The following is a 15,254-nucleotide window of genomic DNA, read 5'->3' as shown; positions in this document are numbered from 1 at the left end:
TCTCAAATTTTGTGCACATATTTGTTTACTTCCCTGTTAGTGAACATTTATCCTTTGCCAAGAATATCCATCCACCTGACAGGTGTTGCTGTTTAATTAGCTTCTTGTTATGCATGACCATTACACAGGTGCACCTTTGTTGGGGACAATAAAAGGTCACTCCAAAATGTGCAGTTTTGTCACACAACACAATGCCACAGCCCAGAACCTCCAGTTCCGTCTTTTTCACCTGCGGGATCGTCTGAGACCAGCCACCCGGACAGTTGATGAAACTGAGAAGTATTTCTGTTTATCATAAAGCTCTTTTGTGGGGAAAAACTTATTCTGATTGGCTGGGCCTGGCTCCCCAGTGGGTAGGCGTATGCCCTCCCAGGCCCACCCATGGCTGCGACCCTGCCCAGTCATGTGAAATCCATAGATTATGGCCTAATTAATTTTAATTGACTGATTTCCTTATATGAACTGTAACTCTATAAAATTGTTGAAATTGTTGCATGTTGCATTAATATTTTTGTTCAGTATATATTACATAACATCCCAAAAATCCAAGAGTAAGAAAGTGAGGCACCTCGATGAGTGCGAGTGCACTGCAAACCAATATCCAATAAATGTTTCCAAAATGTGTTTCCGAAAACAACCAGCAAATGTTTCTCTCACACAAGAGTGAAAATTGATATTTCTTTGACTTGCCCACATAAAATACTACAGTTGACTATAGAATTCTGTAGTAAACTGTATTGTACTATACACTGTAGTATCCCTCGATAATGTGTAGTTATCCGCAAGAAAGCAATGTAATAAATCCTTCAGAAATGTCCGCAAAAACACTAGTCCACAAGAATACTACATAAACAAACTATAGTAAACAGTATTTACTTTGCATACCCTGAATATTCCCCTCTCCCATATCCCAATTTGTGCCACCTGTAAGTGAGAAACCTACATGCCAAGTATAAAACATATATTGTGTGTCCTATGGTTGTAGAAAAGAGCAGAATCTCTGAACTCTCCTACATACAGGTTATACAACATTTGCTCTTTTAGTATTTCTTCAGTAGGTTTCCTCAAGGAGAAAGCCCCCACTTATGTCAATGAGAGTAAAATAGAAACACTTCAGTAAACACTACAGTAAATACTATAGTATATACTCAGATTTTTTACTACAATAATTATACTATAATAAACTGTAAATACTACAGTATACTGCAGTACATAGTACAGTATGTATACTTCTGTCTGTAAAAATACTACAGTGAATACTATTGTAGTCCTACCATTGTATACACCAGGGGTCAGCAACCTTTGAGTGGAGTGCCAATTTACCATTTATCCTACCATTTCTAACAATCTGCATGCCAGTTATGTTTTTCAAATGTGCATTTGGGGTGGCAGGTAGCCTTGTGGTTAGAGCGTTGGGCCAGTAAGTGAAAGGTTGCTGGATTGAATCCTCTGAGCTGTCACAGTTGTTCTACAACTGAACAAGGCAGTTAACCCAATGTTCCCCGGTAGGCCATCATTGTAAATAAGAAATTGTTCTTAACTGACTTGCCTAGTAAAATAAAGGTTACACATTGCAACTGATTGTGTCTGTTGAATATCTAATTACCCACAAATGGAAGAATTCCATAGATTGCTAAACAGAGACGCTGTCCATTAGCACCACGGGCTTGATGTTGGAACACAGATTCTCTTGGTGAATGATACAGTGACATTTAATCACTGTGTGGGCAATCCTATCTTCAATCAGCTTTCCCCACCATAGCAGGGACACCGTAATTTGTAATAGTGAATAGGTTTTTAATATCGACACCTCTCTCCTCAAAATGATCTGTGAAGGCTTTTGCTGCATCTTCCCCTGAAGGAGTACCATACATGGGTTTTAGACAAATCAGCTCCTCACGTACCTGCTCTGAGTCACAGCGTCTTGCAACAACTGCCAGACATGGAACGTCATTCACATCCACACTCTCATCAAGAGCCACACAGGTGCATCTTTTAACACTACAGTTTGCTGCTCCCTTACTTTTCAACCATCTCGGTAATGTGTTTTTCAACAGTTCTGGCAGACAGGCTTTTATCTTTGAGATGATTGTGTCTTTGTTAGGAAATCCATCAAATAAAGCCTGTGAACTACTGAGAAGTCTCCTTGATATATTCCCCATCAGTAAATGGTTTTCCATGTTTAGCAATGCACTGCGCAACTTTGTAACTCCCCTCTGTAGCTTGACTTTTTCATTTTTTACTCTTGAATTGCTGTCCTGTTGCACCCTGTACAACCACTGTGATCTCCACCCGGCACAGCCAGAAGAGGACTGGCCACCCCTCATAGCCTGGTTCCTCTCTAGGTTTCTTCCTTTTGCCTTTCTAGGGAGTTTTTCCTATCCATCGTGCTTCTACACCTGCATTGCTTGCTGTTTGGGGTTTTAGGCTGGGGCTATATAAGTACATTTGTTTTGATAGAGGACTGAGGGTCTTCCAAATATTGAAAGTGTGTAAATAGTTACCCATGATATTTTGTAAATGTATATATATATTTTTTTCATATATTTTTAATAATCAACAATTATTTTTTTCCCCCATTTTTTTTATTTTATTTGTCTCAATTTTTTTGGGGGGGTGTGTTAGAATACCATTTTGGTATTTTGTATATAGTTATTTGTTTCAAAATGTATGCCTTCACCAATTTGGCCACTTGGGTATATTTAGAATACTTGTGTGGGACACCTGGGTGACTTCATGATAAATGCCATGTAGCACACTCATTTTGGAAGTTATCATTCTGAAACGTTGCACAAAGTACTGTTGCCCGCTTATATTTTTCACTGAAATTGTCCCCATCCTCCTCTCTGAATGTTTGATTTATCTTGTTCATTTTAAAGATGAAAGATAAAAATAGTATGGTTTTTGTCATTGTTTTATCTAAACCAGATCTATTGTGTTATATTCTCCTACATTCAATTCACATGTACACAAACTTCAGAGTGTTTTCTTTCAAATGGTACCAATAACATGCATATCCTTGGTTCTGTGCCTGAGCTGCAGGCTGTTAGATTTGGGTATGTCTTCAGGCGGAAATTGCACAAAGTAGGGGGGGAGCTATAAGAGGTTAAATTATCTAAAGGGCAACAGGCTTTCAAGCATTAGCCTCCCCTGCAACACATTCCACATCTGTGGAGCTTAAAAATCAAAAGCAGCTTTCCTTAAATAAGAAGCCACCCTTGTTACCTCCAGCCATATCCAGTCTTTATCCTCTTGTACTGTATTCTATTGTTTGGACCTTGACGAGAGTAGTCAAATACATAAACGTTTCTGTTTATTTGTAAATCAACCAAAGGGAATGATGTTCTCATCTTACATAAAGAGGCCCAGCCCACCTTTTGATACCATACACAATGGTGAGTTCTAAAATTATCACCAGTAATGAATATAAAGGGCAAAATGGAAAACAACATCTAGAGGTTTAAGTGTGGAAGCTGCTGCTGCATGCATGTAGAATATATGCCCATAATCTAAAACAGACATAACATTGGCATGGAAAACATCCTTTCTTTAATCAAAATACAGACCTGCTTAAAATTTGATCAATTTCTTTACCAGCTCAGTAACATGTTTTAAATGTCGATTTATCATGTAGCCAGACACAAAGATTTTATATGAGGGTTTCTTGTTCAATTTGTGTTCCGTTCAGGCTAGTAATTTGAAGGTAATTTAAGACCAAGTTATCGGACCTAGAAAATAGTATGTATTTTGTTTTCATTAACCCTTTCACATGTACCATCACACACATGTGATTAGAACGCTTATTTAGAATGGCCAGTTTCGAATGACACAACAATCAGCATTTGAGCTGGCCATACTTTTTTCAGAAACTATTTACACAAACAAAGTCCTTACAAAGTTATGTCCAGTGTAACGGTTCTCTTCTTCCTCTTCCTCTGAAGAAGAGGTGTAGTATGGATCGGACCAAGACGCAGCGTAGTTATCATTCATGGTTCTTTTAATAACGAAAACTATACATGAAACAGACTACAAAACAAGAAACATGAAAACCTGAAACAGTCCCGTGTGGTACAAACACTGACACAGGAGACAACCACCCACAAAACCCAACACAAAACAGGCTACCGTAATATGGTTGCCAATCCGAGACAATGACTAACACCTGCCTCTGATTGAGAACCATATCAGGCCAAACATAGAAATAGACAAACCAGACACACAACATATAATGCCCACCCAGCTCACGTTCCTGACCAACACTAAAACAAGGAAAACACACAAGAACGATGGTCAGAACGTGACAGTACCCCCCTCCCCCAAGATGCGGACTCCGACTGCACAACCTAAACCTATAGGGGCGGGGGGTCTGGGTGGGCATCTGTCTGCGGTGGCGGCTCTGGCGCTGGACGTGGACCCCACTCCATAACTGTCTTAGTCCACCTCCTTAGCGTCCCTTGAGTGGCGACCCTTGCCGCTGACCTTGGCCTAGGAACCCTAACAACAGGCCCCACTGGACTGAGGGGCAGCTCCGGACTGAGGGGCAGCTCAGGACTGAGGTAGCTCAGGACTGAAGGGTAGCTCAGGACTGAGAGGAAGCTCAGGACTGAGAGGAAGCTCAGGCAGGTTGATGGATCTGGCAGATCCTGGCTGGCTGGTGGTTCTGGCAGATCCTGGCTGACTGGTGGTTCCGACAGATCCTGGCTGACTGGCAGATCCTGGCTGACTGGCAGATCCTGGCTGACTGGCAGTTCTGGCAGATCCTGGCTGACTGACGGCTCTGGCAGATCCTGGCTGACTGGCAGTTCTGGCAGATCCTGGCTGACTGGCAGTTCTGGCAGATCCTGGCTGAATGGCGGATCCTGGCTGACTTGCGGATCTGACGGATCTTGGCAGACTGGCTGCTCTGGCAGATCCTGGCTGACTGGCGGATCCTGGCAGACTGGCGGATCCTGGCTGACTGACGGCTCTGGCAGATCCTGGCTGACTGGCAGTCTGGCAGATCCTGGCAGATCCTGGCTGACTGGCAGTTCTGGCAGATCCTGGCTGACTGGCGGATCCTGGCTGATGGCGGATGGCGGATCTGATGGATCCTGGCAGACTGGCTGCTCTGGCGGATCCTGGCAGACTGGCTGCTCTGGCGGATCTGGCAGACTGGCTGCTCTGGCAGATCCTGGCAGACTGGCTGCTCTGGCGGATCCTGGCTGACTGGCGGCTCCTGGGCGGGACTGGCGGCTCCTGGCTGACAGCGGCCTGGCTGGCTGGCGGCAGTTCTGGCAGATCCTGGGACTGGGCAGACTGGCGGAACCTGGCTGCTGGCGCTGGCAGAGGACTGGCGGGAAGGCTCTGGGTGGCTCATGGATCCTGGCGCTGGGCAGACTGGCGACTCTGATGGCGCTGTGCAGACGGGAAGCTCCGGCAAGCTGGAGAGGAAAGCTCTGGCAGTGCTGGACTGAGGAGCTCTGGCGCTGGCTGGAATGAGGGGCTCTGGCGCCTCTGGACTGAGGGGCGGGAGCTCTGGCAGCGCCGGACAGGTGGGAGACTCCGGCTGCGCTGGAGAGGAGGAAGGCTCTGGCAGCGCTGGGCAGACTGGCGACTCTGATGGCGCTGTGCAGACGGGAAGCTCCGGCAAAGCTGGAGAGGAAAGCTCTGGCAGTGCTGGACTGAGGAGCTCTGGCGCCGCTGGAATGAGGGGCTCTGGCGCCTCTGGACTGAGGGGCGGGAGCTCTGGCAGCGCCGGACAGGCGGGAGACTCCGGCTGCGCTGGAGAGGAGGAAGGCTCTAGCAGCGCTGGACAAGCGAGACGCACTATAGGCCTGATGCATGGTGCCGGCACTGGTGGTACTGGGCCGAGGACACGCACCTCAGTGCGAGTGCGGGGAGGAGAAACAGGGAGTACTGGGCTCTGGACACGCATAGGAAGCCACCGGAGGGCTGGTGCGTGTAGGTGGCACTGGATAGACCGGACCGTGCAGGTGCACTGGAGCTCTGGAGCATCGAGCCTGCCCAACGTTACCTGGCTCGATGCCCACTCTAGCCCGGCCGATAAGAGGTGCTGGTATGTACCGCACCAGGCTATGCACCCGCACTGGAGACACCGTGCGCTCCACAGCATAACACGGTGCCTGCCCGGTCTCTCTCGCTCTCAGGAAAGCACAGGAAGTTGGCGCAGGTCTCCTACCTGGCTTCGCCATACTCCCTGTGTGCCCCCCCAATACATTTTTGTGGCTGACTCTCGGGCTTCCTACCACGTCGCCATGCTCGCTTCGCCAACCTCATTCTCCTGTAACCTTCCTCGCACTGCTCCATCGAAACCCAGGCGGGCTCCGGCACTCTCCCTGGGTCGACCGACCACCTGTCTATCTCTTCCCAAGTTGTGTAGTCCAGATTCTGCTTCCATGTCCCTAAATCCTGACATCGCTGCCTCTCCTGCTCCTCGTAATGCCGCCTCTCTGTTTTCGCTGCCTCCAGCTCTGCTTTGGGGCGGCGATATTCCCCAGCCTGTGCCCAGGGTCCCTCTCCGTTCAATATCTGTACCCAAGTCCATGAGTCTTTTGATGCTGGCTGCTTGGTCCTGTTGTGGTGGGTGGTTCTGTAACGGTTCTCTTCTTCCTCTTCCTCTGAAGAAGAGGTGTAGTAGGGATCGGACCAAGACCAAAAACAACAAAGCGGAAAAAAACTAAACGTGAAGCTCAAAGTAGTGCTCGCAGGCAACTATACCTAGACAAGATCCCACAAAGCACAATGGGGAAATGGCTGCCTAAATATGATCCCCAATCAGAGACAATGATAAACAGCTGCCTCTGATTGGGAACCATACCAGGCCAATATAGATCATTAATCACCTAGATAACCCACCCTAGTCACTGTCACGCCCCAACCAACATACAGAGTAAACAGCTCTCTATGGTCAGGGCGTGACATCCACACACATAGCTGGAATTAGCTTAGCTCATTATAATCAGTACAACCTTCAAAAAAGTATTTTACACACATTAATATGTGCCTATTACAATCTATGGAAAAATCAGAATGCATGATTTGTCACCGGAACTTGAAAAACATGTAAATAAAAAAGTAAATATATCAATAATTACCACACAAAACATTTTCTGATCGTGATTTAATGATACAAATGGCGGGTGCAGGCAATCAATCACGTTATCTCTCACTCCCACTCTGAGCCATTCAGTGTGGTTGTTGATTTTTAACAATGAGTCAATGAGTCTGAAAGTCAGGAATCAGATTCTGACAGTGACAGTGTGGAGCTGCCTCCCAGCCATTGAGAACACTGAATCTGAGGGACAACCAATATTAGTGGGGGACAACTAATATTAGTGAGATGTATACCTTCCTGGTGACAGTACTTCTTATGGAGATAGTAAAGAAGAACTCCCTAAGAGAATACTGGAACACAGACCCTATGTTTGCAACTCCCTTCTTTGCCACCCTCTTTCCCCAAGACTGCTTCCTAGTTCTGCTGCGATGACTGCATTTCATCAACAATGCTACTGCCATCCTAAATGACCCGTTATACAAAATAAGAAATGTCAACAGCTGGCGGTAAAGTGGCCTGACAAACGAGACATCCATGTCCTCTCCACTGTCCATACAGCAACCATGTCAGCCACAGGGAAGATGGACCACTTGACGGGAGAGAGAAACAAACCAGACTACCAGATAACCTCAACATGGGGGCAGTGGATAAGGCGGACATGATAAACAGCTTTGTGGAATGCACTCAGAAAACAACCAACCATTTTTCCAGGGTAGCTACAAAATACAACAAGCCAATACTTCTCTGACACAATTAGCATTGTTTTACAGAGCTAATAGAATAATGTAGCTAGCTACATACGCACGATTGAATATAACACCATAAAGGTTATGAAATGAGTAACGTTACCTCGCGTGTCCGCGGTTATAATGAATATACACAAATATATTATGCTCCATGCACACAGTGAGCTTCAGTGGAAACGGTATAACACAACATAGAGAAACTATTATAATGTAATTGCTTTGATAGAAATGCAGTCTGGATTTGAACCTGGGTGTCTGTAGTGACGCCTCTATCACTGAGACGCTGTGCTTTAGACAGCTGCGCCAATTGGGAGTCAAAGGGCCAGGGTAGCTTCAAAATACAACACATGCTAATACTTCTCTGATACAATTAGCATTGTTTTCCAGAGCTAATATAATAATGTAGCTAGCTACATACGCACAATTGAATATAACACCATAAATGTTATGAAATAAGTAACTTTACCTCGCGTGTCCGCGGTTATAAGGAAAATACACAAAAACATTATGCTACAGTAGAAACGACATAACACAACATGCATAAGCTATTATAACGTAATAAGGCACTTACTTTGATAGAAACGTCCACATTTCCAAAGTTATTATTGGTAACGAAAACAACTATGACTGCAATGCAGGCAACAGACGGTCAATGTGAACACGTGTGTGCCGGATGGGAGATGAGCAAATGTCTGCAGACTTGAACTGCACACACAATTGTGAAGTGCTTGGGCAATTTTGTCCGGGTCAGAAATGTAAAAAATATTAATTGGTTCGCAAAAATAATGTGAATGAATGAGGTGGAACACTCATCAATTCAAACTGTTCATAGAAAATAAAAAACTTATTTGAAAATAATTAGAAATTGACAAGTTGAAAACAGCCTATAAATAAAAACAGGCCGCGTGCCTTGGTTTGAGGGCAGCGTGGATTAAATGTACTGTTGCAGAGAGAACATTCTAACATCACGTGCGTAAAAATATTCACGCTGGAGCGACTTCTGTAGCACTTGGAAATCAGACTGAACATGGGAAAGTCTTGGTTTACAGATTATATAACAGAGAACAAGTGTCAGTTTCCAGGCCTATTGAGGACAACTTACTGAATAAAAATCCTTTGACAAGTCCACAAACAAGGCAGCACAATTGAGTTTGGCATCTAAAGTATTGACAATATAATTTAGAACTAATGTTATTGCAGTAATAATCCTGTGCCGTGGTCTAAACCCCGACTGATGTACATACAGAATTTAATTATCAGATAAAAAGGAATTAAGTTGTACACTTACCAAAGATTCAATAAGTGAAATGAGGCACATAGGCAGCATTCCATACTTTTGGAATAGTTACAGAGCTCAATGTTACATTTAAAATGTGTTTTATTGAGTCAGGGATGAAAGGCGCTGCGCACTTAAACAGAACCGGTGACAGTTTGTCGGCCCCTGTGGACTTCTTCGTGTCTATAGCTATCAGGGCATGAAAGTAAAGGGGCTGAATAATTTTGCACGCCCAATTTTTCAGTTTTTGATTTGTTAAAAAGTTTGAAATATCCAATAAATGTCGTTCCACTTCATGATTGTGTCCCACTTGTTGTTGATTCTTCACAAAAAAATACAGTTTTATATCTTTATGTTTGAAGCTTGAATTGTGGCAAAAGTTTTCAAAGTTCAAGGGGGCCGAATACTTTCGCAAGGCACTGTACCTTGCCCCTCGCCTATGGAATGCTCGCTAACCATCTGAGAGCTGCTCCATCAATCGGTACTTTTAAAACGGGCTTTAAAACACATTTCTATGGACTCTTTCTTATAGTCTTAATCTGCAAAGCCTTTTTAGGGCTAATTATTGCTCTTTCCTAACTTGATTCTAAATGTATGATGTTTATATTGTATGTTTTACCCCATGATCATTCTTTTTGTCATGCCCTGGTCTTAGTATTTTGTGTTTTCTTTATTATTTTGGTCAGGCCAGGGTGTGACATGGGTTAATTATGTGGTGTGTTTTGTCTTGGGGTTTTGTAGGTATTGGGATTGTGGTATAGTGGGGTTGTCTAGAAAGGTCTATGGTTGCCTGAAGTGGTTCTCAATCAGAGGCAGGTGTTTATCGTTGTCTCTGATTGGGAACCATATTTAGGCAGCCATATTCTTTGAGTGTTTCGTGGGTGATTGTTCCTGTCTCTGTTTGCACCAGATAGGCTGTTTAGGTTTTTTCACGTTTATTGTTTTTGTATACTGTTCATGTTTTCATCTTTATTAAAGATGTATACAAATAACCACGCAGCATTTTGGTCCTCCTCTCCTTCGACGGAAGAAAACCGTAACAGAATCACCCACCACGACAGGACCAAGCGGCGTGGTGACAGGCAGCGGCAGCAGGAGCAGCGAAATCCAGTTTTCTGGACATGAGAGGAGATATTGGATGGTAAAGGACCCTGGGCTCAGCCTGTAGAATATTGCCGCCCCAAAGAAGAGCTGGAGGCAGCGAAGGCGGAGAGGCGCTTGTATGAGGAGGCAGCACGGCGACGCGGATGGAAGCCCGAGAGTCAGCCCCAAAAATTTCCCAGGGTGGGGCACACAGGGAGTATGTCGACGCCAGGTAGGAGACCTGCGCCAACTTCCTGTGCTTACCGGGGGGCTAGAGAGACCGAACAGGCACCGTGTTATGCTGTGGAGCGCATGGTGTCTCCAGTGCAGGTGCATAGCCGGGTGCGGTACATACCAGCTCCTCGTATCGGCCGGGCTAGAGTGGGCATTGAGCCAGGTAAGGTTGGGCAGGCTCGGTGCTCAAGAGCTCCAGTGCGCCTGCACGGTCCTGTCTATCCAGTACCACCTCCACGCACCAGCCCTCCGGTGGCAGCTCCCCGCACCAGGCTTCCTGTGCGTGTCCTCGGCCCAGTACCACCAGTGCCAGCACCACGCATCAGGCCTAAAGTGCGCCTCACCTGTCCAGCGCTGCCAGAGCCTTCCTCCTTTACAGCGCTGCCGGAGTCTCCCGCCTGTTCTGCGCTGCCGGAGTCTCCCGCCTGTCTAGCGCTGTCAAAGCCTTCCTCCTCTACTGTGCTGCCGGAGTCTCCCGCCTGTTCAGCGCTGCCAGTCTGCAAGGAGCTGCCAGTCTGCAAGGAGCCGCCAGAGCTGCCAGTCTGCAAGGAGCCGCCAGAGCTGCCAGTCTGCAAGGAGCCGCCAGAGCTCCCTTGGGTTTTGGAATGGTAGGAGAGGCTTCCAGGCCCTCCTCAGGGAGGACCCAAAGGGACATGGTGGCTACCTCCATCCTCCTGCTATGTTCTCCCTGGGGACTGACAGGGGGACATTGTTTTATGCACGTCAGCCCCCATTTTGCAGGCTCTGTATGGCCTACGGCCACATCCTCGCCTCGTGCAGCACGAGAAAGTGCAGATTTTGTGGATCTGGGGAGCACGAGGCGAAGGATTGTGACGAGCCTAAGGCGTGCCACGGGTGTGGCTCATCAGCACACCTGTGGCAGGGGTGCCCGGCTCGTCAGAGGTCATACGCGTCTGCGGCTAGGGGGGGAGCAGGAGTGGGGGATGGGAGGGGAAGGAAGCACGCCTCATGACCAGAGTACAGGCCCAGAGGGGAAGGCCACAAGGAAGGAGGAGGAGCAAGAAGCGGCGGATGGAAGAGAGAAGGAAACGGAAGGCACGGGAGTAGGAGAACCGGGAAGAGAGGAGGGAAAAGCGGCGGAAGAAGGCAAGCGAGTGGAGGAGCATGAGAGAGAAGAAAGCGAGGGAGGGGTGGTGGAGAAGGAGACTGTGGAAGAGCAAGTGGAGTGGGGGGAAAGTGCCCTGGTGGAAGAGATGAGGGGTATGGTGGAGGAGCTGGCGGGGGTGAGGGTGGTATCTCTCCACTGCCGCCATCACCAAAGAAGAGAGTGAAGAGGAGGGTGCGATTGGCCGACAGTGAGAGGGAGGGGATGGCCAAGAGAGCGATGGGGGTGGGAGAAACCTCTGGGTTGCTGCTGGTTTCCCCAGGCCCTCAACTTCTGTTGGGTGGGGACCCACCTAACAAGGCCCAGGACTGGGTACAGGAGGAGGTGGGGAGTTTTTTGTTTGGGGACTCCCCTATTTTTTTCCAAACCAGCTGCAGCGCTGGGGAGGGGGAGGAGTGTGGGGGTAGACCCAGGGTGCAGGGCACCCCGGTGCCAAACACTATTCCTGAATCCTGGGTTGGTGAGATGGAGGAAGAAGGGGGGACGTCGGGAGTACGGATGGTGTTCTCACCGGTAGATATGGAGCAGGGGAGCATCGGGTGAGTCTCCTGTTTTTGTTTTTTTCTGTCTGGGTTTAGTATTTGAGTGAAATTTTTGATGTTTTTCTTTTTTTGTTTCATGGGGTCTAATTTTACTTTTGTTTGTTTAAATGTAAGGGGTTTAAGGGATTTTGTTAAGAGGAGGGCGTAATTTAGTTATTTGGAGGGTGTGGGGTTTGATTTTTGTTTTTTTACAGGAGGTTCACCATTAGGGATGGAGGGGATGTTAGTTGGTTTAAGAGGGAGTGGGACAAGGGGGAGTCGGTTTGGGGTATTGGGGGTGCACTCATCGGGGTAGGGATTTTGTGTGGGCACAGGGAGGTAAAAGTAGAGGGTTATTTTGTGGTGATGCAGGGGAGGGTTATGGGGGTGGATGTCACGATAAGGGATTGTAAATTTAGATTAGTGGTGGTGTATGGGCCACGGATGGCGGCAGACAGGAGGGAGATGGTGGACTGTCTGGCGCCCCTGTGCATCACAAATAGGAAATTAGTGATAGGGGGGGTTTTAATATAGATTTAGGAGTAGCAGTGCAGGCGCCATCACCGGGCTAATGGCTTGCCATGGTCTGGTTGATGGTGGCCTGCACACTACTCCGAAAATGGCCGGTCCTACATGGCGCAACTCCAGGGGGGTTGCGCGGAGGCTCGACTATATTTTTGCATCCAGGTCTTTGGCTAAGTTGTCTGGGAGGCTGTTGCCTGTTTTCTTTTCAGATCACGATGGGGTGCTCCGGCAGGTAGGGTCGCCAGTCTGCCTCTTCGGAAGGGGGTACTGGTAGTTAGATCAGGATGTGCTGGAGGAGCAGGCTTTCATTGACAATTTTTTTGGTTTCTTTTGGAGGCTTGAAGGCCTCCGGTACATGTGCGAGGGGGCGTTAGAGTGGTGGGAATTAGCTAAGGTGAGGATTAGGGATTTTATAATAGGGTATTGCAAGAGGAAAAAAAGGGAGGAAAGGAGGGAGGGAGGTGGATCGTATCCAAAGGTTAATCGATCTCGAGTACGAGACAGGCAACCTTGGCGGGTCGGTTGACTGGGAGAGATCCGCAACCCTAAAGGCGCAGCTCATGGAGCTGTAGGAGCGGAAGGCTCGAGCTTTCCTGGAGCGTGCGCATAGTGGCTTTCTAGAACACAATGAGACTTGTTCCGCTATGTTCTTTAAGTCGGTTACGGCCAGGCAGAGTAGGAAGGTAATGCATGGTGTTCGGGAAGAACATGGTAGTATAGTTAGAAAACCAGAGGAAATGGTCAGGGTGACAACTGTCCATTTCCAAGGTTTACAGTGCCTTGCGAAAGTATTCGGCCCCCTTGAACTTTGCGACCTTTTGCCACATTTCAGGCTTCAAACATAAAGATATAAAACTGTATTTTTTGTGAAGAATCAACAACAAGTGGGACACAATCATGAAGTGGAATGACATTTATTGGATATTTCAAACTTTTTTTACAAATCAAAACCTGAAAAATTGGGCGTGCAAAATTATTCAGCCCCTTTACTTTCAGTGCAGCAAACTCACTCCAGAAGTTCAGTGAAGATCTCTGAATGATCCAATGTTGACCTAAATGACTAATGATGATAAATACAATCCACCTGTGTGTAATCAAGTCTTCGTACAAATGCACCTGCACTGTGATAGTCTCAGAGGTCCGTTAAAAGCGCAGAGAGCATCATGAAGAACAAGGAACACACCAGGCAGGTCCGAGATACTGTTGTGAAGAAGTTTAAAGCCGGATTTGGATACAAAAAGATTTCCCAAGCTTTAAACATCCCAAGGAGCACTGTGCAAGCGATAATATTGAAATGGAAGGAGTATCAGACCACTGCAAATATATCAAGACCTGGCCGTCCCTCTAAACTTTCAGCTCATACAAGGAGAAGACTGATCAGAGATGCAGCCAAGAGGCCCATGATCACTCTGGATGAACTGCAGAGATCTACAGCTGAGGTGGGAGACTCTGTCCATAGGACAACAATCAGTCGTATATTGCACAAATCTGGCCTTTATGGAAGAGTGGCAAGAAGAAAGCCATTTCTTAAAGATATCCATAAAAAGTGTCGTTTAAAGTTTGCCACAAGCCACCTGGGAGACACACCAAACATGTGGAAGAAGGTGCTCTGGTCAGATGAAACCAAAATTGAACTTTTTGGCAACAATGCAAAACGTTATGTTTGGCGTAAAAGCAACACAGCTCATCACCCTGAACACACCATCCCCACTGTCAAACATGGTGGTGGCAGCATCATGGTTTGGGCCTGCTTTTCTTCAACAGGGACAGGGAAGATGGTTAAAATTGATGGGAAGATGGATGGAGCCAAATACAGGACCATTCTGGAAGAACCTGATGGAGTCTGCAAAAGACCTGAGACTGGGACGGAGATTTGTCTTCCAAAAAGACAATGATCCAAAACATAAAGCAAAATCTACAATGGAATGGTTCAAAAATAAACATATCCAGGTGTTAGAATGGCCAAGTCAAAGTCCAGACCTTGGCACCTTTCAACACCCTGCATTATCACATTCATGCATGCAAAACACTCACTTACACTACTGATTACTGATTACACACACCATTGTATATTGTACTTAGTTTACTTTATTTAATAAATATATGTTTGTTACTCCTTATCACCACGTTGTCTCCCTTTTGTTACAGGCTTTGAGCCGGTTCGTGACAAGTGGGGGCTCATCCGGGATTTTTTAATATATTGGTTTGGGAGACCGTGGAGGTACGTGTTTGGTTTGCATATTTTGTTAGGTCCAGTATTGGTTGCCTTTGTTGTTTGGTTTGCGTGCTGCGTTGGAGAGAGTAATGGTTGGTTTCCAGGCCCTGCCCAGCCTGGAAACTCTTGTTCTACTTTCTGTTGGGACATCGGTCTGAGCAGGTGAGTAAATCGGCTGTGTACCTCAGTGGGAGATTTGGGTAGGGTAGTGGAACTTGCTACCCGGAGCTATAGCCTTTTACCCCTGATAGGCTTAGCGACGTGTTTAATTTTTGGACATGTTGGGCATGGTTAAATGTTTGTTATTTTTGTGTGGTGTCTGTGGATTGAGCAGTTGTCTCAGGGGCACATCCGTGGCCTGGTGGAATATGCCAGCATGCTGGGGAGTTCTATTTCCTTGCCAGCGGCTACAGTGCGTAAATACCCACCGCAAATCTGCACGAAGACTTGGGTTGAGTTATTGTAGGTTTTGGG

The 15,254-nt window shown here is 46.7% G+C and overlaps 1 non-coding gene across 1 annotated transcript; it reads left to right on the top strand.

Annotated features, from left to right (window-relative positions):
• Positions 1-1,026: 1,026 nt before the first annotated feature.
• LOC112228064 lies at positions 1,027-1,081 on the top strand. The gene has a single exon (XR_002949961.1). It is a non-coding gene; the product is annotated as a U7 small nuclear RNA (small nuclear RNA).
• Positions 1,082-15,254: the final 14,173 nt, after the last annotated feature.

This window comes from Oncorhynchus tshawytscha, linkage group LG29, assembly GCF_018296145.1.
Source record: "Oncorhynchus tshawytscha isolate Ot180627B linkage group LG29, Otsh_v2.0, whole genome shotgun sequence".
NCBI classification, from domain to species: domain Eukaryota; kingdom Metazoa; phylum Chordata; class Actinopteri; order Salmoniformes; family Salmonidae; genus Oncorhynchus; species Oncorhynchus tshawytscha.
This window is presented reverse-complemented; position numbering and strand designations above follow the sequence as displayed.